Source organism: Salvelinus alpinus, chromosome 1, assembly GCF_045679555.1.
Source record: "Salvelinus alpinus chromosome 1, SLU_Salpinus.1, whole genome shotgun sequence".
Taxonomy (NCBI): Eukaryota; Metazoa; Chordata; class Actinopteri; order Salmoniformes; family Salmonidae; genus Salvelinus; species Salvelinus alpinus.
In genome coordinates, this window is record NC_092086.1 from 85,158,091 (window position 1) to 85,183,848 (window position 25,758).

Consider the following 25,758-nt stretch of genomic DNA (forward strand, 5'->3'; position numbering starts at 1 on the left):
TAGCCCTAAAACCCAAAAATTCCAGGAATGATCATGTTCCACACACACCGTGAAGAGGGCACGACGATGCCTCTTCCCCCTCAGGAGGCTGAAATATTGTTCTACAGCTGCACCATTGAGAGCCTCTTGACTGTCTGCATTACCGCTTGTTATGGCAACTGCTTGGCTTTCTTGATGCTACAATTAGTAGTGCGTACAGCCTAGTACATCACTGGGGCAGAGCTCCCTGTCATTCAGGACCTCTATACCAGCCGGTGTCCCGAGTGGCGCAGTGGTCTAAGGCACTGCATCTCAGTGCTAGAGACTTCACTATAAACCCTGGTTCGATCCTGGGCTGTATCACAACCGGCTGTGATCAGGAGTCCCATAGAGCGGTGCACAACTGGCCCAGCGTCATTAGGGGAGGGTTTGGCCAGGGTAGGCCATCATTGTAAAATAAGAATTAGTTTTTAACTGGCTTGTCTAGTTAAATTAAGGTTAAATAAAGTCAAAAACTCCAGCCAACCAAGTCATAGACTGTTCTCTCTGCTACTGCATGGCAAGCGGCACCAATACACTAAGTCTGGAACCAACAGCACCCTGAACAGCTTCTCGCCATAAGACTGCTACCCTTTTTGCACTAACGTTTTTGACTCATCACATGCTGCTGCTACTGTTTATTATCTGTACTGTTGCTAGTCACTTTATTCCTAGTTATATATTGTACTTAAGTAAAACAACTTTAAAGTACCACTGAAGTCGTTTTACGGGTATCTGTACTTTACTATTTATATTTTGGACAACTTTTACTTTACTACATTCCTTAAGAAAATAATGTACTTTTTACTTCATACATTTTCCCTGACACCCAAAGGTACTAGTTACATTTTTAATGCTTAGCAGGACAGGAAAATGGTCCAATTCACACACTTATCAAGAGAACATCCTTTATCATCCATACTGCCTCTGATCTGGCAGACCCACTAAACACAAACGCTTCGTTTGTAAATAGTTTTTTTTTAATGGTGCCGTCTGATTTGCTTAATATAAGGAATTTGAAATGATTTATGCTTTTACTTTTGATACTTAAGTATATTTTAGCAATTAAATGTACGTTTGATATTAAGTATATGTAAAACCAAATACTTTTAGACTTTTACTCAAGTAGTATTTTACTGGGTGACTTTCACTTTTACTTGAGTAATTTTCTATTAAGACATCTTTACTTTTACTCAAGTATGACAATGGGGACTTTTTCCACCATTGTGTACATATTTACCTCTGGTGTCCTACATCAATAAAAGGGGTCAGCTGAGGGCTTAGGGCAGACAGCCTCCGCATTTACCCTAGTTAGTGCAGCATACAGCATAGACCTAAAGTTAACATTTCTATTGCAGGAAGGCCTATTTAGAATCAAATTGAGTCGTTCTCAGAGGTACTTCAACTCACAATGAACTAAAAAGCTATTCTAAGCAAAGGGCACTTCTGCATTATAATAAGTTGCATTAAAATCAAGACATGGTTCTTTGAGATCCAAACAGTGCACGCTAAGAGATAGCAGGCCAGAAAGGGCAAAACGAATGGAAAGTGAGATGTCACCACATTCGGCAGATCAGTCAGGGAACGATGCAGGGTGGATGTGTTCTTAAAACATTAACCAACATCACAGTTAGTCTACCTCCAGCCATAACACTGCAAGGCATTTAGCACATTTAACGTGACATGGTACAAGCAGCTTGCCTCTTATTTTTAGCCCAGGCTTTCACACAACGTCCTGGGGTGTATATTGAAAGGCAGCATGAGCAGGAATAAAACCAAGCTGGCTTCCCAGCAAAACCATCTACCCAGATCTGGGTTCAAATGGTATTTTAAATCATTAAAATAGTTTGAGATGCCAGCCAGGTGGGCAGACTTTTGCCCTTTTGGAAATGTTCCATTAGTTCCATTGTCCGGACAAATTCATTGCGCTGGGCAAATTCATTTTATAGATTTCAAATACTATTTGAATGTATTGAACCCAGGTCTGCTGATCTATAGAAGGTGGTTGTCTCCTTAGGAAAGTTCCCAATGTCACTTTTTTTATATATACACTGCTCAAAAAAATAAAGGGAACACTTAAACAACACAATGTAACTCCAAGTCAATCACACTTCTGTGAAATCAAACTGTCCACTTAGGAAGCAACACTGATTGACAATAAATTTCACATGCTGTTGTGCAAATGGAATAGACAAAAGGTGGAAATTATAGGCAATTAGCAAGACACCCCCAATAAAGGAATGGTTCTGCAGGTGGTGACTGCTGGAGGTCATTTTGCAGGGCTCTGGCAGTGCTCCTCCTTGCACAAAGGCGGAGGTAGCGGTCCTGCTGCTGGGTTGTTGCCCTCCTACGGCCTCCTCCACGTCTCCTGATGTACTGGCCTGTCTCCTGGTAGCGCCTCCATGCTCTGGACACTACGCTGACAGACACAGCAAACCTTTTTGCCACAGCTCGCATTGATGTGCCATCCTGGATGAACTGCACTACCTGAGCCACTTGTGTGGGTTGTAGACTCCGTCTCATGCTACCACTAGAGTGAAAGTACCGCCAGCATTCAAAAGTGACCAAAACATCAGCCAGGAAGCATAGGAACTGAGAAGTGGTCTATGGTCACCACCTGCAGAACCATTCCTTTATTGGGGGTGTCTTGCTAATTGCCTATAATCTCCACCTGTTGTCTATTCCATTTGCACAACAGCATGTGAAATTTATTGTCAATCAGTGTTGCTTCCTAAGTGGACAGTTTGATTTCACAGAAGTGTGATTGACTTGGAGTTACATTGTGTTGTTTAAGTGTTCCCTTTATTTTTTTGAGCAGTGTATATATATTTTTTTATTGAACTGTAAATAGAGAACCTGCAGGTCCTTACAGTCTTATCGGATTGGTTCTTCTATCCATGTGGTTACCTAAAATCCCCAAAAGTCACCACAAGGCTAGTAAAACAATTCTCCCTCGTGGGGACATTTCTCACATCCCCATGAGGACAAAGGCTATTTTAAGCTTAGGGGTTAGGTTTAAGGTTAGGGTTACAATTAGGGTTATAGTTACGGTACGGGTAAAGGGTTAGGTTTAGGGTTAGGTTAGGTGTTCGAATGGAAATACATTTTAGGTCCCCACGAGGATAGAAGAACAAAACGTGTGTGCTGTGTGTGTGTGTGTGGCCAGTCATATGATGTTGCTAGGGCCCACTGTCTTCTCCTCATTCCTGTGTGAATATCATCCATCCACACTTGCCTTTTCACAGACAGGTCTGGTACTGTACCTCAGCTAGATAGGCAAATGCATGTGACAATAGTTAGGCCTATGTAAATCATATCGAAAAGTTGGTAAAACATGTTAAGCCAAGATGAGGAAGTGAGACAAAATTGAGGAAAAGCTAAGAGCAGCTTTAAATTTGAACATGTAGTGAAATTGAGAAATAACAGAAATTGAGGAAGCAAACACTGAGGTAATGTCTGAATAATCATCAAAAGCAGTCAAAAGCAGTAAAGGGAAATACTTGTTAGCTAAGATTTAGAAATCAGCTTACTACTTCACTGTTTGTAAAACACTGTTTGTAAAACCTGTCTCTGCAGTATGCTGAGACATAGCATGGGCCTATATAGGTGTCAGGGATTGTGTGCAGAGAGGTAGCGGAGTCAAGCGCAGGACACAGGTGTTGAGCAAAACAACGGCGTTTACTCAAAATACAAGCAAAAATTCCTCATAGGGAATATAACAAACACACATGCACCAACAACAACCACTAACGAAACAAACAATCACGGACAGAACAGAAATGTATGCCAGAGGGTTAAATAGGGAACATGATAGGGGAATTGAAACCAGGTGTGTGTAATACAGACAAAACAAAACGAAACTGAAAAATGGATCGGTGGTGACTAGAAAGCCGGTGACGTCGACTGCCGAATACCACCCGAACAAGGAGAAGGGCCGACTTCGGCGGAAGTCGTGACAATAGGCAAAGTCTGCATCCTGACAAAGACACAAGGGCCACATCTGTTTTCACCTTCGTAGTAGTGCATGACTCAAGGTTAGGGCTGTGGCAGTCACGAAATTTCGTCAGCCGGTGATTGTCAAGCAAATAACTGTCGGTCTCACAGTAACTGACCGTTAATTAAAATAAACACATTTAGCATCTCCTGGTTTCCACACATAGCCTACAAGCCACTGATGCAGACCTTTGGAACATTTACATTTTTAAAAGTCTAATAAATCCATATAATATAGCCAACACCTTCACAATAAATCCATTATTTATTTTATACAGGTCTAATAAAGCATGATATGAAGAAAATGTAGTCCATTTCAGAAGAACAGAATAGCAAACTCTGGTGCTGATCTGGATAATTATGCCAAACTGCTGTGAGTTACACTAGTTCATTTTGCAGACAAGATTTGCTTAGAATTTCGTGGCATTATCTTATATTATGAAGAATACAACTGAATAAAGCTGAAAAAAATATAAATATTTTCTCCAGACGATTTGGGGGTGTGCGTACATGCAGCTAATCTGTGTTGAGTTGTTAACAAAGAAATAGGTACTCCTATATGTTTAATTTAGAGTTATTAATGTAACTTTAGTTGTTCTACAAACGTTGGGCTATATGTTTTGATTTTTAATACATTGTAAGGCTGCATGATGAGACTAATGATGATTTGAAAAAGTAGCTTGAAAGGCATGAGCTCTGCTTAGTTTTTTTGCGCAGGCTGTACACTCTTCATTAGTCTCTCATTCACAATTTGACAATCACTTGATAATGCCTCAAATTTTACAGTGGCATCCCTTTTGTGGCCGTAATGCACCCTAAAAAATCTATGTCTTTTGCGGCCAGTGGCCGTTGTGCCCTTGGCCCGGAGTGCTGCATTGTGCCCTTCTCCCTGAGCTGCGCGCTCCTAAGCACCTCTCACTCACATGGCTCTCCATCACGTGATCGGGTCTTTTTCACAGGCTACAAGTGAAGACAGATACATCGGGGACACAACTGTGCGCGTCCTTATCCAATTCCGATGTGCATATTGAAGCTTATGTATGCCAGTTAGGCTCTAAACCTCTTGTAAAACGAATGAATGTGCTTAATTTTAAGAAGTTATTTAGCCACTTTAGTTGTGATACAAACCTTGTGAAAACATATAGGCCTATGGGCTAGGCTACATGAGGTGTGCAACTTGATTTCTTAATGCCTGACAACTTGAAAGACATTTTGGACACTACAGTGAAAATGGTTAACTTTGTTAAAGCAAGGCCCCTGAACTCTCGTGTATTTTCTGCATTATGCAATGATATGGGCAGCGACCATTTAACACTTTTACAACATACAGAAGTGCACTGGTTATCAAGGGGAAAAGTATTGACATGTTTTTTTTTATTTACAAGCTTAAAGTTTTCTTTACTGACCATAATTTTCACTTGTCCGACCACTTGCATGATGACGAGTTTCTCACACAACTGGCCTATCTGGGTGATGTTTTTTCTCGCCTGAATGATCTGAATCTAGGATTACAGGGACTCTCCGCAACTATATTCAATGTACAGGGACAAAATTGCGGCTATGATTGAGAAGTTGGAGCTCTTTTGTGTTTGCATTAACAAAGACAACACATAGGTCTTTCCATCATTGTATGATTTTTTTGTGTGCAAATGAACTGAAGCTTACCGACAATGTCAAATGGTTTTATATGTAAGATGGCTAAATAAATGAATTATTATTATATTATTATTTGTGCCCTGGTTCTATAAGAGCTCTTTGTCACTTCCCACGAGCCGGGTTGTGATAAAGCTCACACTCATTCTTATGTTTAAAAAATGTATTGTATAGTGTGTGTGTGGCAGGCTTACAATAATGGCAAAAAACAACCTTTGAGAGTGTGTTGACCCTGGTGCTAGAGGGGGTACGCAACTGGAGATTGAATGTTTGAAAGGGTATGGCACTATAAAAAGTTTGGGAACCACTGGCATAGCCTATAGAAATGTTGCACAACATGAGCTCATGGGTTCTCATGAAGTGTTTGATTAGATTTCGATACATTTGCATTGATGTCAGAGTGATTAGAGGGACAATAGAGTGCTGAGTACCAGGCAGTTAGCGAGTTTGGTAGACTACTAATGACCATCAGCCTAATTACCGTGACCGCCGGTGTGGCGGTAATACGGTCACTGCAACAGTCCTACTCGAGGTTTAGATTTTATACTGTCCGGACACAGTTATGTAAAGACAACCTTTAATGTTCCTCAGCAGTGAGAGAAGGACAATTACTAGACTGAGTGTGTCCTCCATCAAAATGACCTAATAATGACAAGCCCAATGTCTTAGAAAGAGAGAGAGAAAGACATCAGAATATGAAAGCTTACTTTATTTATTAAATTGAAGTCTTCTTGATGACAGCAGGTTTCCCTAATTTCACTTCAAACATTTTCACAAAAACACAATATTTCTCAGGAAATATGAGTCATGTGGCAAAATCAATTTGTGGGAAGGTTAGGCTAAATATGGAAATTTTTCAGCAGCATATCCGCAAACTAAAAAGTACATTATGATTTTCTAGTTACCAAAGGCACTGCCCTAACTATTGGGTTGTTATTTTCACTAATTACATTGACAGCAAGGGGATGTAAAGACTTTCACAAAAAGAGATGATTACGAAAATAGAGATCTTATGGGGTTTTCTTAGACATAGAGCTAACAACAATCCAAAGGTTGCTGAGTCTAGATAAGGAAAGCTTGTACCAACTGACATTTCTTATCTGTTTGGGATTGAGATGTGAGTGAAAAACGTTTGAGACATCCTCTTATCCATTTGAGCCCTAAAGGAGAGACAACAAACAATTTGGAGAACATCGCTACGCTATCCCTTTGACAACAAACATCCTATGCACCACAACAACCAAGGCTACTAATAGGCTACTATTTCTATCATAGTCATGAGCAAATTACCCTATGAAACCAGTCCACAGAAAGTTGAACTTCAAACGTTTTCCAGTCTATAATCCCACACAGTCAGAGACCTCCCGCCAATGAACTGTGTATCTTGATCTCATAGGGAAGGTACAATAAAGCAGGTGCTGTGAGCGGGCTACCAGTCCAGTCTCTCTACCCAGCCCAGGCTCAGTGTTTCTGTTTGGGGGAGCAGATGTGGATATAGGGCACAGGGGCATGCTCCCATCATCAGAAGGTTAATGGAGCTTGGTAGCACTGACAGACATCTCCACCCTCCCTCTTTCTGCATATAAACTCTAGTGATAGCTGCTCTCACTGACAGAAGACATCCCCCAACCCTGATGAGGCAATTCTCAGTCAACTTCCTGAGAGGAGATGCCCACTACATAGACCCACGCATTAAGTGGTGTCTCTGTGCTTATTCCTTCAATATTAAGACTGACAGTCCTTTAATGAACGGATTACAGATGGTTACACACGATTACTTATATTGGCTATATAGGAATCACACCATGGAGATGACAGATGCTACAACAAGCAGTGGTGCACAGAACACTGTAGATCTAGGCCTAGCTAAACAACCACACCAAAAAATGTTTTACTTGGGGTATAATACACCAAATACACCTCGTAATACCCTTAAAATATATATCTCTCTCTCATTGCTAGCTGAACATACTGTAATGTTAGCTGAACATACTGTAGCTAACATGAATATGGAGGAGCCTGATTCATTTTCTCAGCATCATCCACCACAGTAAGCATTGGGTGGGTTGCTCCTGAGTCCTGGCTGGCCTCAGTTTGGCAGTGGGTTGGAGAAAGGATGTTGGGTTGAATATCACACTGCTTCATCACATCCTCTGATGTGTGACCCACTCTGCATGGCTCAGCCCAGGGCAGGCTTCAGCCAGCCTTTAAATAACCAAGACTCTAAAGAGATGAACTGCTGGTGAACTATGACCAACACTAGCATTATATAGCAGGTTGTTACTTCAGAGAAAAAGCGACTGGTAAATTTAGCCCATAATGTTACTAAAAAAGGTCTGTTAAGATCAGCCATAAAAAAAACATTTTTAATTTTCAATTGTCCAACTAACGTCCTCAAATGCCTTAAAGGTTTCCTGTTTCAACCTGACAACCTTCAACCAACTTCTGAAAGGTCAGACAGACTGAGCTCTAAAAAAACATAAACAGAGATATCAAAAGGGGGAGAAAGAGAGAGGGAGACAGAGGGATAGAATGTCATAGAGAGTGTACTCACAGAAAGAAAACAGCAATGGTCTTGATGACACCTTCACAGAAACTGCCCTGCACTGTAACTCCCCCTTTACACTTTGACTGACTCCTACCGGAGTTGAGCTGGACAGACTACACACACAGCGTCTATGCACAGAGAGCAACACACCAGCCAGACCTTTGGATCAGAGAGCCACTGAGAAAGAGCAGTAGGGCCAAGAGCAGTCCAGCTGCTACTGCCTCCACACACACATATCAAGACACGGAAGCAGCCTGTCTGCCCCTGTGCTGCCTATACCTCTCTCTCTCGCGCTCTCTCAGACACACACACACACACACACACACACACACAGAGAGTCTAGACACAAGGAAGTCTCCCTCCCCACTCAGATTATTTTTCCAAGCTGAGGTACAGGCGGTGGGAGAGGTGGAGACAGTTGTTTTGAGAAGATATTTTATTTCAATCCTGTTATTTGTCTCCCTTCCCTCAGGACACTGTGGTCATTTGATTTAGGCTACCTTAAGCTTAGCTCATGTGTATGACAGATTGTAGAGGACACAATCACCACATTGTATGGTAAATAACTTAAGAGACCTGTGTCTGTGTTGCTCGTCCTTAGGAGGAAGATATGTGCTTCTTTTATTCATGTCTTTGAATATACTAGTATTTTAGAAATCAAAAGCACCAGATGCCTTTTGGTGGACAACGTGCACATTTCTCACTTCCAAATGTCCTGGCTGTGCTGACAAAGCTTGTCTTTGTCTCAGAAGAAAATAGTTCTAGCTTCAGTAGAGAGAAGAGGGAGGTCCGATGATTAATAAGCATTTGTGGTAAGCATTTTACACATTTTCCAACTGTTCGAATTTGGATCGTCAACTTACGACATGACAAGTTCATAGAAAATGTGGGTAGTAATAAGCTGGAGAATATTACTGCTCTCTGGGTTGTGATGGAAAACACTCCAGTCAGTTTGTGGTGAGCGGTAAAATGGGGAACTCTGGCTGGCTGACCACACCCCTGTACTGCACTGTACAAGGCCTATACCACACAAAAGATGTTTCCAAGGTTGCCTAACGACTGAGAAATGTTTCAGAGAGCAGAGCTTTTTACAGGCCACACATCCTGTTTGACACCCCACACAGAAACATACCGGTATTCAGATTTAGAGCCTGATTAAGCCCAGACCACTCCGGCTGCCTTCAGCCTCAATTTAATTCTTACATAAAACAGAAAAACACACAATTTCAGATTTTCAGCCAGTAAACAACTGACTCACAAGCAATGTTCCCTTCAACGTTATGAAAATTCTGTGCAACTTCCGGTGCATGTTTACTGTGAACACTGAGGCTGTAACTGCTTTAAGTTATAGTTTTAACAGTGGTCAAGTAGGCTACTGTGGTTATTTGATCGTAATGTAGTCCTACCAGAGTGGCCTACCATCAAAAACTATGGCGAAAAACACATCCCATAACATTTTAACATGGAAATAGCTGTTCTATCATTCAGCCCACAGTAGCAGCCAATATGTGGTGTTCAATGTAGGCCTGCATTCCATGAGACATTTGAAAAAAAACATACAGGGCTTTAAATTAACTTGTTTATCCACTTGTCCCACTGTACAAAATCAAATTAATTATTATTCCCATACCATTATTACAGAGAATCAGACCAATTATACTACGCTACGCCTATTGGCTACTTAACTTATTCAAGACAGTCTAAAAATACAACAGACAAGTTATTTTCCTGACTCGCTTTTCAAAGATGGCTATAAATGCACACATTTTGTGCTCTTGTTGGAAGCAACCACTCCCCCATTGCTGACTACAAATGATTTATAACTGGGCTAATAACTCATTAACTAGCAAAGGATATAAACAAATGTGCACACATGGCTAAATGCAGCTCTCGCTTTGATATTTTTTTTTAAAGCGCATCTACTCACGACCACCGCTCATGCTGTTAACACAGTCCAGTTTAAACCGAATGGCATAGAACCATTATGGCAATTTGCATATAGGCCTACTGCAGCTCTGATTGGTTATGCTGCAACGGTCTGTGTAGAGTACCTACGGGCTGAGTCTGCATGTCAATGCAAAAGAATCCCGCTCTGATGTGTTCTGCCTACAAGAAAATCTCTTGCATATTTAGTTTTGCATACTAATAAGTCTTGCATAGTTTGTTTTGTTTCGGTACGTTGCATTGAAAGTGGCTAATATTGCGTTGACTCGATCACAATTCCCACAGTAAAGGGACACTTTGAGAATGTTAACTAAGGAGGAAAACTCTAGAAAGTTCAGTGAAGTTCAATCTCGTGCTACTCTGCGCGGGCTTATATTTGTTATGCATGGCAGTCACAGGGAGCTGCGCGCCCGCAGCTTAGAGGGAACATTGCTCACATGTCACAATGATCATCATCTGTGTACTGGGTAGCCACTACGGATTTACTGTTCGTTTACAGTCATTAGTGAGGCCACGAGTCTCTGACAATAACAATGACCATAGGGAAAGATGTACCACATGATATATCAGTATTATAATAGCCTAAGTGACTGACTGTAACCATGACACTGACCTTAAGCTGCATTATGCAGAAATCACTCCACCATTTCCTGGTTGCATAAATTCTAATAGTTTGCCTAATTTCAGTTTCTGACAAAACAAGCATGTATAGTGTAGAGAATCATTGTACCATCTAAACTGCTGTGAAATATATTTTCCAGAACAAAAAAGATTGTATTTTCAGCTGTTTGAAGCTCGTGTATAAAACTAAAAGTAAAAGATTGTTACACCCTGATCGGTTTCCCCTGTCTTTGTGCTTGTCTCCACCCCCGTCCAGGCGTTGCCCATCTGCCCCATTAACCCCTGTGTATTTATACCTGTGTTCTGTTTGTCTGTTGCCAGTTCGTCTTGTCAAGCCTACCCGCGTTTTTTCCGTACTTCTGTTCTCTCTAGTCCCTGTTTTCTAGTTTTCCCGGTTTTGACCATTCTGCGTGCCCTGTCCCTGCCTGCCGTTCTGTACCTTTCGGACTCTGCTCTAGATTACTGACCTCTGCCTGCCCTTGACCTGTCGTTTGCCTGACCCCTATTTTTGTAATAAACTTTTGTTACTTCAAACTGTCTGCATCCGGGTCTTATCCTGAGGTCTGAGAGTACGAACTGGTCATGACTGACCCAGCAGACTCGGACCAGCTCCGCAACAACATCTCCTCCCAAGGAGCCACCATTGGGAGACATGAGGAGTTACTTCGAGGTCTTCTGGATGGATTCCAGACTCTGGCAGAACGCTATGAATGTGCCTTGAATACATTGCTGGAGCAATTCCGCGGATTATCTGTGAGGCAGCCGGCCACGACAGTAGCCTGCCAGCCCCCCAGTAACACCACTGTCAGCAGTGCGTCTCTCCAGGCCACCCCCACTTACCTCCTCCGGAACGTTTCACTGGAGGCTCAGGAACCTGTTGGGCGTTTCTCTCCCAGTGTTCCCTCATCTTCGAGTTGCAGCCCTCTTCCTTCCCCTCTGACCGCTCGAAGATAGCGTATCTCATAACGTTAATGTCCAGGAGGGCTCTCGCCTGGGCTACGGTGGTGTGGGAACAACAATCTTCCGTGTGTTTCAGCCTGGAGGACTTCGTGGCTGAGGTGAAAAAGGTTTTCGACTCTACGTTGTAGAGCGAGGTTGCCCGGAAGTTACTCCGGCAAGACTCCCACAGTGTGGCGGACTATGCGGTTGATTTCCGCACGTTGGCTGCCGAGAGTGCCTGGAACCCAGAATCCCTGTTCAAAACATTCCTTCATGGCTTATCGGAGGAGGTTAAGGACGAGCTCGCAGCCCGGGAGCTGCCTACGGATCTCAATTCGCTCATCGCCTTGACCATCCGGATCGATGGCGGCTACGAGAACGTAGGAGGGAGAGGAGGTTTGATTCCGGTCCCAATCGCTCGCCAAAGAATCCCACCTTGCCTCAGAGGAACTCCGGAAGTCCCCGGCGTCTACGTCCCGAGAGGATCCAAGCTTACCCGAGTTCCCTCGAGAGTCTCCGAGGTCTGCCGACTCTCCTTTTTCGGGGCCAATCCAACTTGCCAGAGATAGGCTGAACGCTTACACAGAACGCTTACACAGACTTAACACCTAGAGTTGTCTGTATTGCGGAACTTCTGGTGTCTACCTGTCCCTTAAAGAGACCAGGCTCATCAGTAGATATGAGTACTCTAGTGGGCCATACAGGGAATTTTTCTTCTCCCCTTACTCGCACCCCTTTCCATGACATCCTGCTGTGGGGCGACCAGTCTAAATCTCTCTGGGTTGTCACTGACTGGGGCCGACGAGAGTTTGATGGACACCACCCTGGTGTCTGAGCTGGGCATCCCCACTCACCCCCTCCCCTGGATGTTAGAGCACTGGATGGGCGTTCTATAGGCAGAGTCACCCACAATGTCCGGGACCCACAGTGAGTCTATACAGTTTATGCTCATCAAGTTTCCTCAGGTTCCCGTGGTATTGGGGTTTTCTTGGTGCCAGCCCCACTATCCCCTTATCAACTGGACTGCTGGTACTATCATGGGCTGGAGCCCGTTCTGCCAAGCCCATTGCCTGAAGTCGGCGAAGCCTTCCCCCGGGTTCCTGTGGGCTCGGAAGAAGGCTAGGACCTATCCCCCGTTCCCGTGGAGTACCAGGATTTCCGGGAGGTTTTTCAGCAAAGCTCGGGTCACTTCACTTCCTCCGCATCGACCCTATGACTGCGGGATCGACCTTCTCCCGGGCACTACTCAACCCCGGGGACGGCTGTATTCACTGTCGGGTCCGGAGACCAAGGCTATGGAGACATCGCGGACTCCTTGGCTGCAATGGGTATCCGTCTTTCTGCCTCCCACGCCGGCGCAGTGTTCTTCTTTTTGGAGAAGGACAAAACCCTGCGCCTGTGCATCGACTACCAGGGCCTCAATGACATCACGGTTAAGAACTGCTACCAGCTACCACTCAACGCCTTGGCTTTTGAGCCGCTCCAGGGGGCCACTATCTTCTCTAAGTTAGACCTGTGGAACGCCTACCACCTGGTACAGATACGGGAAGGTGATGAGTGGAAGCCTTCAACACTGCTAGCGGACACTATGAATACCTGGTGATGCCATTCGGTTTGACAAAGGGCTCCTGCTGTGTTCCAGGCCCTGTTAATCACGTTCTCCGGGATATGTTGAACCGGTTTGTGTTCGTCTACCTCAACGACATCCTCATCTTTTCCCGCTCAGCTCAAGAACACGTTCTCCATGTCCAACAAGACCTCCAGCGTCTCCTGGAGAACCACCTGTTTGTCAAAGCAAAAAAATGCGAGTTCCATTGCTCCACCATCTCCTTCCTTGGATATATCATCGCTGCTGGGAATGTGCAGATGGATCCAGGAAAGGTGAGAGTGGTGGTGGATTGGCCCCAACCCAGTTGCTATGTTTCTTAGGATTTTCCAATTTTTACCGCCGTTTTAACCGGAGTTACAGCACCTTGGCTTCCTCCTTGTCAGCACTCACCTCTCCCAAGGTCCCGTTCAAGTGGTCCCCAGCTGCTGACCGGGCATTCCTGGACCTTAAGCATCACCAAAGCTCTCATGCTGATCCATCCGGACCCATCCCGTCAGTTTGTGGTGGAAGTAGACGCATCGCATGTCGGAGTGGGGGCTGTCCTGTCCCAGCGTTCTGCGCTGGACCTTAAGCTGCATCCCTGCACCTTTTTCTCCCATCGCCTTAATGCCACAGAGAGGAATTATGATGTTGGGGACAGAGAACTACTCGCAGTTTAGATGGCCTTGGAGTGGAGACACTGGTTAGAGGGGGCAGAACTTCCATTCGTACTGTGGACGGATCACAAGAACCTGGAATATCACAGCAACGCCAAGCGTCTCAACTCCAGGCAAGCTCGATGGGCCCTGTTGTTCACCCGGTTCAACTTCACCATCTCCTACCGCCCGGGGTCTAAGAATGTTAAGCCGGACGCACTTTCACGCCGCGATTGCCCCGCTTCTACACCCACGAACCCCGAGACCATTTCCCTACCTCGTGCCTTGCGGCTACCCTCATCTGGGGAATAGAGAACCAGGCCTGTGAGGCGGGCCCGGCTAACCGGATGTTTGTCCCAGATGCTGCCCGCTCCGCCGTCCTGGAATGGGCTCATTCCTCCAGGCTTGCCTGCCACTCTTGCTCCCGTCGGACCCTGGCCTTTGTGCGACAACGCTTTTGGTGGCCCACCACGGTTCCTGACGTCTCCGCGTTCGTCGCCGCCTGCGCCATCTGTGCTCAGAACAAGATTATCCCTCCGTCTGATGGCAACACCCCTATTCTCACCGTGGTGGACAGGTTTTCCAAAGCTGCCCATTTCATTCCCCTCCCCAAGCTACCTTCTGCCAAGGAGACAGCCCAGCTCATGGTGCAGAATGTCTTCCGGATCCATGGACTTCCGGTGGACATGGTTTCCGACAGTTGTACTCAGTTCTCGTTCCGGTTCTGGAAGGCGTTCAGCACACTCATTGGGTCGTCGGCCAGCCTGTCCTCTGGGTTTCATCCCCAATCCAACGGCGTGTGCCAATCAGGACCTGGAGACAATTCTTCGATGCCTCGTCTCGGCCAAACCCACCACCTGGAGCCAGCAACTCATGTGGGTGGAGTACACCCGGAACACCCTTCCCTGCTTGGTCACTGGGCTCTCGCCCTTCGAGTGCTCCGTGGGTTATCAGCCCCCGCTCTTCCAGGAGCAAGAGGTCAACATACCCTCTGCCCAGATGTTCGTCCCCCGCTGTTGGCGTACCTGGAAGATAACTCGGACCGCTCTTCCCAAGAGCACTTCCAGGTATCGTCGACAGGCGGACTGACACCGGACCCCGGCTCCCTGCTATCATCTTGGGCAGAGGGTATGGCTGTCTACTTGGGATCTGCCCCTCCGGGCAGAGTCCTGCAAACTTTCCCCCTGTTTTATTGTCCCTTTCCCCATCTCCAAGATTCTTAGCCCCTCTGCTGTTTGTCTTCTGTTGCTCCGTACCCTCCTTATACATCCCCCTTTCCATGTGTCTAGGATTAAACCTGTCTCACAGCCCTTTGTGTCCTGTTTCCAGCAGAAGTCTGTGAGTGAGAAGAGAACCAGGCCAAACAGATTAATTATATAGCATAAATCCACTGCGTGTGTGTGTGGTAGGTTTGTTCTGAAGAGCCACCTGTCAATGTGGGGTGTGTGTGTGGAGTTTGTTCTGAAGAGCCACCTGTCAATGTGGGATATGTGAGAGTGTTGGCTATAGCCTCTAGTGTCCACTCGATATCTCACTCAGAGAGAAACATGAGAGGAGATGAGAGGAAATGAGAAGAGAGGAGAGGCAGCCAGCGTGGGCTTCTTAGCACTGCCATCTTCACCTCTCTCTTTCCCCGCCTCTCTCTGATTCTCTCTCCCTCGGTTTCCCTCTCTTACTGACACATATTCCCCACACCTCACAAGGAGAAACTAACTTGCCAATCATCTTGGAAGAGAGAGGAATATTCTCTCCTCGTAAACTCCTTGAGTGTTCTCTTCTCTCAATGGAAAAACAGCCTGATGGTGACATCATGGAGTGTGAGGAATAGGCTGGCTATGTGGCCTTTTCCTTTTCTTGCCAGAGTTAACTGATGCAATCTCAAATCATATTAAATTATTGTCTAACAATATAAAACTTGGAGGAAAACTTCACACAGACTCAGAGGCTATTTGTGCATCGGAAAGACTGCCCTACTGTCACACCCTGATCTGTTTCACCTGTCCTTGTGCTCGTCTCCACCCCCTCCAGGTGTCGCCCATCTTCCCCACTTATCCTCTGGGTATTTATACCTGTGTTTGCTGTCTGTCTGTGACAGTTTGTCAAGTTTACCAGCGTTTTCCTGTCAGCTCCTGTCTTTTCCCAGCCTCTCTTTTTCCGTCCTCCTGGTTTTTGACCCTTGCCTGTCCTGACCCGGAGCCTGCCCCAGGCTCTGGGTCTGCCGTCCTGTATTTTTGCTCCTACTCTGGATTATCAACCCCTGCCTGCCTTGACCTGTCGTTTGCCTGCCCCTGTTGTTACAATAAACATTGTTACTTCACACAGTCTGCACTTGGGTCTTACCTTGATACCTGATACCTACCAACTAGGGCACTTCAGTAAACACACAAAGCAAAAGACTGAAAAACAATGCATGAATGGATCAAAGGTAGAAAAATATAACAATATTTATTCAACGGAGGGATTCTCTATTGTCGTCATGACTCATTCTTACAAAATATGTTTTCAAGGCCAAACAATAATAGCCTCCTATTGATGCTGAGAAGCTGTATCTGCACCCAGTTCCCAGCTCTTCTGTCCCACTCTCTACTCCATTCTCCAGGTGTGGCCATGGGCCCAGGAGGCTAGCCTGGTGTCTGGTCCCAGATCTGTTTGAGCTGCCATGCCAATTCCTATGGTTGTTTGCAAGACAGCACAAACAGATCTGGGACCATGTTACCAAGTGGCTGCCTGGCTCCCACACAGGAAAAAAACAACAGCTACGGAGGCGCTGTATGGAACCACTTCAGAGTCTGGAGGCAGGGCAGTGCTCCCGGTCCCACATAAACGTGTCTTTAAAACGTAACCTACATTAGCACCTCCTCATTGGAGATCTCCTCTCTTTAACCCCCGGTCAACAGCCCTGTGCCCCCCACAGCAACTTGCCCAAGCCTCCCCCATTTCTCCTTCACCCAAATCCAGATAGCTGATGTTCTGAAAGAACCGTAAAATCTGGACCCCTACAAATCATCCGGGCTAGACAATCTGGACCCTCTCTTTCTAAAATGATCCACCAAAATTGTTGAAACCCCTATTAACTAGGCTGTTCAACCTCTTTCGTATCGTCTAATATCCCCAAAGATTGGAAAGCTGCCGCGGTCATCCACCTCTTCAAAGGGGGAGACACTCTAGACCCAAACTGCTACAGACCTATATCTATCCTACCCTGCCTTTCTAAGGTCTTCGAAAGCCAAGTTAACAGACAGATCACCGACCATTTCGAATCCCACCGTACCTTCTCCGCTATGCAATCTGGTTTCCGAGCTGGTCATGGGTGCACCTCAGCCATGCTCAAGGTCCTAAACGATAACATAACCACCATTGATAAGAGACAATACTGTGCAGCTGTATTCATCAACCTGGCCAAGGCTTTCGACTCTGTCAATCACCACATTCTTATCGGCACGCTAAACAGCCTTGGTTTCTCAAATGACTGCCTTGCCTGGTTCACCAACTTCTTCTCAGACAGAGTTCAGAATGTCAAATCGGAGGGCCTGTTGTCCGGACCTCTGGCAGTCTCTATGGGGGAGCCACAGGGTTCCAACCTCGGGCCGACTCTTTTCTCTGTATACATCAATGATGTCGCTCTTGCTGCTGGTGATTCTCTGATCCACCTCTACGCAGACGACACCATTCTGTATACCTCTGACCCTTCTTTGAACACTGTGTTAACTAACCCCCAGACGAGCTTCAATGCCATACAACTCTCCTTCCGTGGCCTTCAACTGCTCTTAAATGCAAGTAAAACCAAATGCATGCTCTTCAACCAATCGCTGCACACACCTGCCCGCCCGTCCAGCATCACTACTCTGGACGGTTCTGACTTAGAATATGTGGACAACTACAAATACCTAGGTGTCTGGTTAGACTGTAAACTCTCCTTCTAGACTCACATTAAGCATCACCAATCCACAATTAAATCTAGAATTGGCTTCCTATTTCGCAACAAAGCCTCCTTCACTCATGCTGCCAAACATACCCTCGTAAAACGGACTATCCTATCGAACGTTGACTTCGACGATGTCATTTACAAAATAGCCTCCAACACTCTACTCAGCAAATTGGATGCAGTCTATCACAGTGCCATCCGTTTTGTCACCAAAGCCCACCACTACGACCTGTATGCTCTCGTTGGCTGGCCCTCGCTTCATATTCACCGCCAAACCTACTGGCTCCAGGTCATCTATAAACTTTGCCAGGTAAAGCCCCGCCTTATCTCAGCTCACTGGTCACCATAGCAGCACCCACCCATAGCACGCGCTCCAGCAGGTATATTTCACTGGTCACCCCCAAAACCAATTCCTCCTTCGGCCGCCTTCCCTTCCAGTTCTCTGCTGCCAATGACTGGAACGAACTGCAAAAATCACTGAAGCTGCAGACTCATATAGAGCAGCTCACAGATCACTGCACCTGTACATAGCTCATCTGTAAAAGCCCATTCAACTACCTCATCCCCATACTATTTATTTTGCTCCTTTGCACCCCAGTATCTCTACTTGCACACTCGTCTTCTGCACATCTATCACTCCAGTGTTTAATTGCTATATTGTAATTATTTCGCCACTATGGCCTATTTATTGCCTTACCTCCCTTATCCTACCTCATTTGCACACATTGTATATAGACGTGTAATTTTTTTATTTTTTATTATTATTTGTATTTTATTCCTATTGTATTATTGACTGTATGTTTGCTTATTCCATGTGTAACTCTGTGTTGTTGTTTGTGTCACACTGCTTTGCTTTATCTTGGCCAGGTCGCAGTTGTAAATGAGAACTTGTTCTCAACTAGCCTACCCGGTTAAATAAAGGTTAAATGTAAAAAAATACTGTCTCTGCTTTCTTGGCTGCTCATGTTACATTAGGCTACATTAAATTATATTACCACAAACAGGTCTCTACAGCCTAGTCTGAGTATACAGATCAGGGAAAGTGCATGTTTTTAGACAAATAATACATTTTCACAAAAATATCATTGCATTCACAAGTTGGAATTGTGTTCATCATGCTTCCCTAAGCTAAGAACATTTGTGTAGATATTGTTTTGGAGTCTGTGAAATCTTGCATGGTATATCATCTGTGTGTGAACTACAACTATCACAGTCAGCCACACTATGGATCTGGTGAATGTGGTGTAACAGCATTTCACCAGTTTATAATCTCTAAGAAACTACATGAGATTAAATACCCTTAATTTGAATTCTGCATGTTTCAGAACATTTAATTGAATGTTTTCAGCCACCTTCGCCACAGTGCGTATTTGTGTGTGTCCACGTCAGCAGCTCCAGTGCATCTGTACAGCACCTGAGACTGGGGAAACTGATGTGTGTGCTAAGTCATAACCTCAACCTCAAAGTAACCTAAAGTGAATAAAGAAGTGTGCAGAAATGAGCCCATCCCCGATTCTGTGAGATTCCAGATGAAATGCGTGAACTAAGTCTATTGTTAAAATGTCGTTTAACGTTAAAATTACGGATGAACATCCTTCGTCACAATCGATCGTCAACGTACGCTGAAACTAACCATTGGCTTTTCTGTGCGAAATCTCAGTGAGGGGCTGTGGCCGACCTCTAGGAGGATGTGAAAGAACAGGACAGGACATTACGCTAGGACGGTAGACCTTAACCTGACTCTGTATTAGAACACCTAGTCATAAATCATTGTCTATGGTTTGTGTTGCTGACTATTTTGCATTTATGCAAACAAAGGTAACAGAATGATCGGAATCAATATGTAGCCTACTACTGCAATGCATTTTTACACCAACTCATCAGGCCTATTTCTAAAACAGATAGGCCTGAAGTTGGCCAATAAAGGGTTGAATTGCCTTGAGTCCTCCAAGTCACATTTAGAAGTCAGAGCAGAACATGCCCAAGGGAGTCGTGATGTAGACTCCGTTGAATGTTGATGAAGGCACATGCACACAGAAAGAGAACAACAAATGGCCTATCTGCATTCTCTAAGCATAGGCCCATTCCATGCATAATCATGAAGCACCACTCTGCAGTATAGTAGAATAATAAATTTGTATTTATTTAACTAAGCAAGTCAGTTAAGAACAAATTCGTATTTACAATGATGGCCTACCGGGGAACTGCCTTGTTCAGGGGCAGAACGAGAGATTTTTACCTTGTCAGTTCAGGGAATTGATCCAGCAACCTTTCGGTTACTGGCCCAACGCTCTAACCACTAGGCTACCTGCCGCCCCAAAAATGGTTATATCTAAAACCTTAAAGTGTTCTTTGGCTGTCCCCATAGGAGAACCCTTTGAATAACCCTTTTTGGTATCAGGTTGAACCCTTTCGGTTCCAGGTAGAACCCTTTTTGGTTCCATGTAGATCCTTTCTACAGAGGGTTCTACATGGAACCCAAAAGGGTTCTACCTGGAACCAAAAAGCGTTCTCCTATGGGGACAGCCGTAGGACCCTTTTGGAACCCTTTTTTCTAACAGTGTACAGATGAGGAAACAGTTGTTTTTTAAAGCGTTAATCAGCATTTTTAGATTAAAAAGAGATTTGATTTACTAGGATCTCCATTAGCGACATCTAGTCTTACTGGGGTCTGACACAAAACAAAAAAGACATTACAGACAAAATACTTTACAATTTACATACATTTAAAAACATTTAGTGTGTGTGTGTGTGCATCTATCATTTACACATATATGTCAGTACATACACACAACAAGTAGGTCACATAGGGGAGAGGCATTGTGCCGTGAGGTGTTGCTTTATTTGTTTTTTGAAAGCAGGTTTGCTGTTCACTTGCGGTATATAAGATTGAAGGGAGTTCCATGCACTTCCATACACGCTCTGTATAATACTGTATGTTTCCTTGAATTTGTTCTGGACCTAGGGACAGTGAAAAGACCCCTGGTGGCATGTCTGGTGGTATAACTGTGTGTGTCAGTGTTGTGTGTAAGTTGACTATGCAAACAATTTGGAATTTCCAACACATTAATGTTTCCTATAAAAAACAAGAAGTGACACAGTCAGTATTAACTCAATTCTTAGCCAAGAGAGCCAAGAGAGAGTGGCATGCATAATATTAATATTAGCCCTCTGAGCAAGAAGTGCGGCTCTGTTCTGGGCCAGCTGCAGCTTAACTAGGTCTTTCTTTGCAGACTTGACCATATGACTGGACAATAATCAAGATATGATAAAACTAGAGCCTGCAGGACTTGCTTTGTGGAGTGTGGTGTCAAAAAAGCAGAGCATCTCTTTATTACGGATAGACCTCTCCCCATCTTTACAACCATTGAATCTATATGTTTTGACCATGACAGTTTACAATCTAAGGTAAAACCAATACATTTTCTCCTCAACTTGTTCAACAGCCACACCATTCATTACCAGATTCAGCTGAGGTCTATAATTTAGGGAATGATTTGTACCAAATACAATGCTCTTAGTTTTAGAGATGTTCAGGACCTGTTTATTACTGGCCACTCATTCCAAAACAGACTGCAACTCTTTGTTAAGGGTTTCAGTGACTTCATTAGCTGTGGTTGCTGATGTGTATATGGTTGAATCATCAGCATACATCGACACACATGCTGTTGTTTAATGTCAGTGGTAGGTCATTTGTAAAAATAGAAAAGAGTAGATGGCCTAGAGAGCTGCAATGCTGTACACCACACTTTACATGTTTGACATTAGAGAAGCTTCCATTAAAGAAAACCATCTGAGTTCTATTAGATCAGATATTCCAAAACTGGGGTATGCGCAATGCCGTCGGGGATACTAAAAATGTGATTCATATATATATATATGTTTTAAACAGTACCTTTATATTTTCCAACGGGGCTATACATTTGGGTGAGTTTTTTTCTCTCGCCTGAGTAGCCTCGTTTCACTGCCAAAAATAAAATTTAACCATCTAGTAAATTTTAACCATCTAGTGTTCAGCGAAATAACAACACAATGTCAAATTGTCACGTTCATCGTTTGGTTGAAGAGAGGAGGACCAAGGCGCAGCGTGATAAGAATACATTCTTCTATTTATTTAACGAAACGAAGAACACTTAAACAAACTATGCAAAACAACAAACGAACGTGAAGCTATAATTTAAACAAGTGCAGACACAGGCAACTTACATATAGACAATAACCCACGAAATACCCAACGGAATATGGCTGCCTAAATATGGTTCCCAATCAGAGACAACGATAAACAGCTGCCTCTAATTGAGAACCAATCTAGGCAACCATAGACATACAAACACCTAGACTAGTAAACACCCCATAAACATACAAAACCCTTAGACAAGACAAAACACATACATCCCCCATGTCACACCCTGACCTAACCAAAATAATAAAGAAAACAAAGATAACTAAGGTCAGGGCGTGACACAAATACAGGAAGCCTATTCAAATAATTAACATCCAATCACATTAACTGTTACTCTCTTGCGGGAAACCTTCACTATTGCGCAGACATTTAGAAACGACACATGACAATGAGCGAGAATAAAGACGACTTTCGAGTAGTAAGACATGTATTGAAGCAACAGATAGCATTAATAAGAAGGGGCTAGAAGCGTCTCATATGGTGAGCTAACAAGTGGCTAGGACAGGCAAGCCCCATACTATTGTGGAGGACTTAATTCTTCTTGCTGCCGCGGATATGGCTGGGACAATGCTGTGGGAAAAGGCCAAAAAAAACGATACAGACAATGCCTTCATCAAATAACACTGTTTCAAGATGCATCAGTGACATGGCAGGAGATGTTTTGAAACAATTACTGCTTCGCATACAAGCCAGTGAATTCTAGGCGTTACAGCTGGATGAGTCAACAGACTTGGCAGACCTGGCACAGCTCCTGGTATATGTCCGTAACATTTATGGGGGGTCAATTAAGGAAGACATCCTCTTCTGCAAACCACTGGAAACCAGGACATGAGGATATTTTTTAAGTACTGGACAGCTTTGTGACATCAAATGGACTTTGGTGGTCAAGATGTGTTTATCTGTACTGATGGAGCAAAATCCATGACAGGGAGACATAGTGGAGTGGTAACGTGCGTGCAAGCAGTTGCTCCGACGCCACTTGGGTACACTGCAGCATCCACCGAGAGGCTATTGCTGCCAAGAGAATGCCTGACAGCTTGAAAGACGTTTTGGACACTACAGTGAAAATGGTTATCTTTGTTAAAGTAAGGCCCCTGAACTCTCATGTATTTTCTGCATTATGCAATGATATGGGCAGCGACCATGTAACATACAGAAGTGCGCTGGTTATCAAGGGGCAAAGTATTGCCATGTTTTTTTGAATTGAGAGACGAGCTTAAAGTTTTCTTTACTGACCATAATTTTCACTTGTCCAACCGCTTGCACGATGACGAGTTTCTCACACAACTGGCCTATCTGGGTGATGTTTTTTCTCGCCTGAATGATCTGAATCTAGGATTACAAGGACTCTCCGCAACTATATTCAATGTGCGGGACAAAATTGAGGCCATGTTTAAGAAGTAGGAGCTCTTCTCTGCCGGCATTAACAAGTACAACACACAGGTCTTTCCATCATTGTATGAATTTCTGTGTGCAAATTAACTCAAGCTTACGGACAATGTTAAATGTAATATAGCGAAGCACCTGAGTGAGCCGGGTGCGGAATTACGCAGGTACTTTCCCGAAATGGACACACAAACAACTGGATTCATTATCCCTTTCATGCCCTGCCTCCAGTCCACTTACCGATATCTGAACAAGAGAGCCCCATCAAAATTGCAACAAGCGGTTCTATGAAAATTTAATTTAATCAGAAGCCACTGACAGATTTCTGGATAGGGCTGTGCTCAGAGTTTCTTGCCTTGGTAAATCGCGCTGTCAAGACACTGATGCCCTTTGCAACCACATACCTATGTGAGAGTGGATTCTCTGCCCTGACCAGCATGAATACTAAATACAGGCACAGACTGTGTGTGGAAAATTATTTAAGACTGAGACTCTCCAATACAACATTGCAGTTATGTGCACCCTTTCAAGCACAGCCTTCTCATTAACCTGTGGTAAGTTATTCACCATTTTTGATGAACAAATAAGGTTTCATAAAAATTATTGATTATTATTTGTGCCCTGGTCCTATAAGAGCTCTTTGTCACTTCCCACGAGCCGGATTGTGACAAAAACTCATTCTTATGTTTAATAAATGTATTATATAGTGTGTGTGTGTGTGTAGCAGGCTTACAATGATGGCAAAAAACATTTGAGAGTGCGCTGACCCTGGTGCTAGAGGGGGTACGCAGCTGGAGGTTGAATGTTTGAAGGGGTACGAGTTTGGGAACCACTGTATTAGATAGATAGCTCTGAATCCACAATATGGCAGAGGTTGAAAAGCTATAACACATAAGTTTTCTCAACAACAGGTTATGGTCAATAATATCAAAGGCTGCATTGAAATCTAACAGTACATCGCCCACAATCTTCTTATTATCAATTTCTTTCAACCTATCATCAGTTATTTGTGTCAGTGCAGTACATGGTGAGTGCCCTTCTCTATAAGCATGCTGAAAGTCTGTTGTTAACTTGTTTACAGAGAAATAGCAATGTAATTGGTCAAACACCATTTTTTCAAACAGTTTGCTAAGAGCTGGCAGCAAGCTGATAGGTCTGCTGTTAGAACCAGTAAAGACCTCTTTACCACTCTTAGGTAGCGGAATTACTTTGGCTTCCCTCCAGGCCTGAGGACAAAGACTTTCCTCTAGGCTCAGATTAAAGCTACGGCAGATCGGAGTGGCTATAGAGTCAGCTGCCATCCTCAATAGCTTTATATCTAGTTGTCAATGCCAGATTTGTCAATATTGATCGATAACAATCATTTTTTCACGTCTCCCACACTAATTTTACAAAATTTAAACTTACAATGCTTATCTTTCATTATTTGTTTTTTTATGCATGAGTACGATGGCTCACTGTTCTTTGTTGGCATTTCCTGCCTAAATTTACCCACAAGTAATCATTACAATAATTGGCAACATCAAATGGTTTTGTGATGAATAAGCCATCTGATTTGATGAAAGTGTCACAACCTGATCTGTTTCACCTGTCCTTGTGATTGTCTCCACCCCCTCCAGGTGTCGCTTATTTTCCCTGGTGTATTTATCCCTGTGTTTCCTGTCTCTCTGTGCCAGTTTGTCTTGTATGTCTTTCAAGTCAACCAGCGTGTTTTCCCGTACTCCTGCTTCTATTCTCTTTTTGCTAGTCCTCCCGGTTTTGACCTTTGCCTGTTTTCTGGACTCCGTACCTGCCTGCCTGACCATTCTGTCTGCCCTGACCTCGAACTTGCCTGCCACTCTGTACCTCCTGGACTCTGAACTTGTTTTGACCTTTTGCCTGTACATAACCATTCTCTTGCCTACCCCTTTTGGATTGATTAATAAATATCAAAGACTCAAACCATCTGCCTCCTGTGTCTGCATCTGTGTCTCGCCTTGTGCCCTTATAGAAAGATGGAGTTGAATTTGTCTTTCTGCCCATCATTTTATTTTAAGTACTCAAGATTTAAATCATTGATCTTGGCTTCATAATACAGTTTCTTCTGCATTTTGTTGAGTTCAGTAACATAATTTCTCAATTTGCAGTAAGTCAGCCAGTCAGATGTGCAGCCAGACTTATTAGCCACTCCTATTGCCCCATCTCTTTCAACCATAGTTCTTCAATTCCTCATCAATCCATGGAGCATTAACAGTTCTAACAGTCAGTTTCTTAACAGGTTCATGTTTATCAGTAATTGAAGAAGCAATTTTCATACACTCAAGT

General features: G+C 44.0%; 1 protein-coding gene and 1 long non-coding RNA gene across 6 annotated transcripts in view; one reads left to right on the forward strand and one right to left on the reverse strand.

Annotated features, from left to right (window-relative positions):
* LOC139532366 (cytospin-B-like) overlaps nucleotides 1-25,758 on the reverse strand; it is a 189,643-nt gene that overhangs the window by 142,964 nt on the left and 20,921 nt on the right. Inside the window, exon 1 of one of the 5 annotated variants that reach the window (XM_071329855.1) lies at nucleotides 8,219-8,443. The exons of the other annotated variants lie outside the window; for them this stretch is intronic. The gene's annotated coding sequence lies outside the window, so the exon portion shown is untranslated. Of the gene's footprint in view, nucleotides 1-8,218; nucleotides 8,444-25,758 lie in introns of those variants that run through there. 5 annotated transcript variants of the gene reach the window in all.
* Nucleotides 1-25,758, forward strand: part of LOC139532402 (uncharacterized) — a 79,300-nt gene that overhangs the window by 34,245 nt on the left and 19,297 nt on the right. The gene's annotated exons all lie outside the window — the stretch shown is intronic.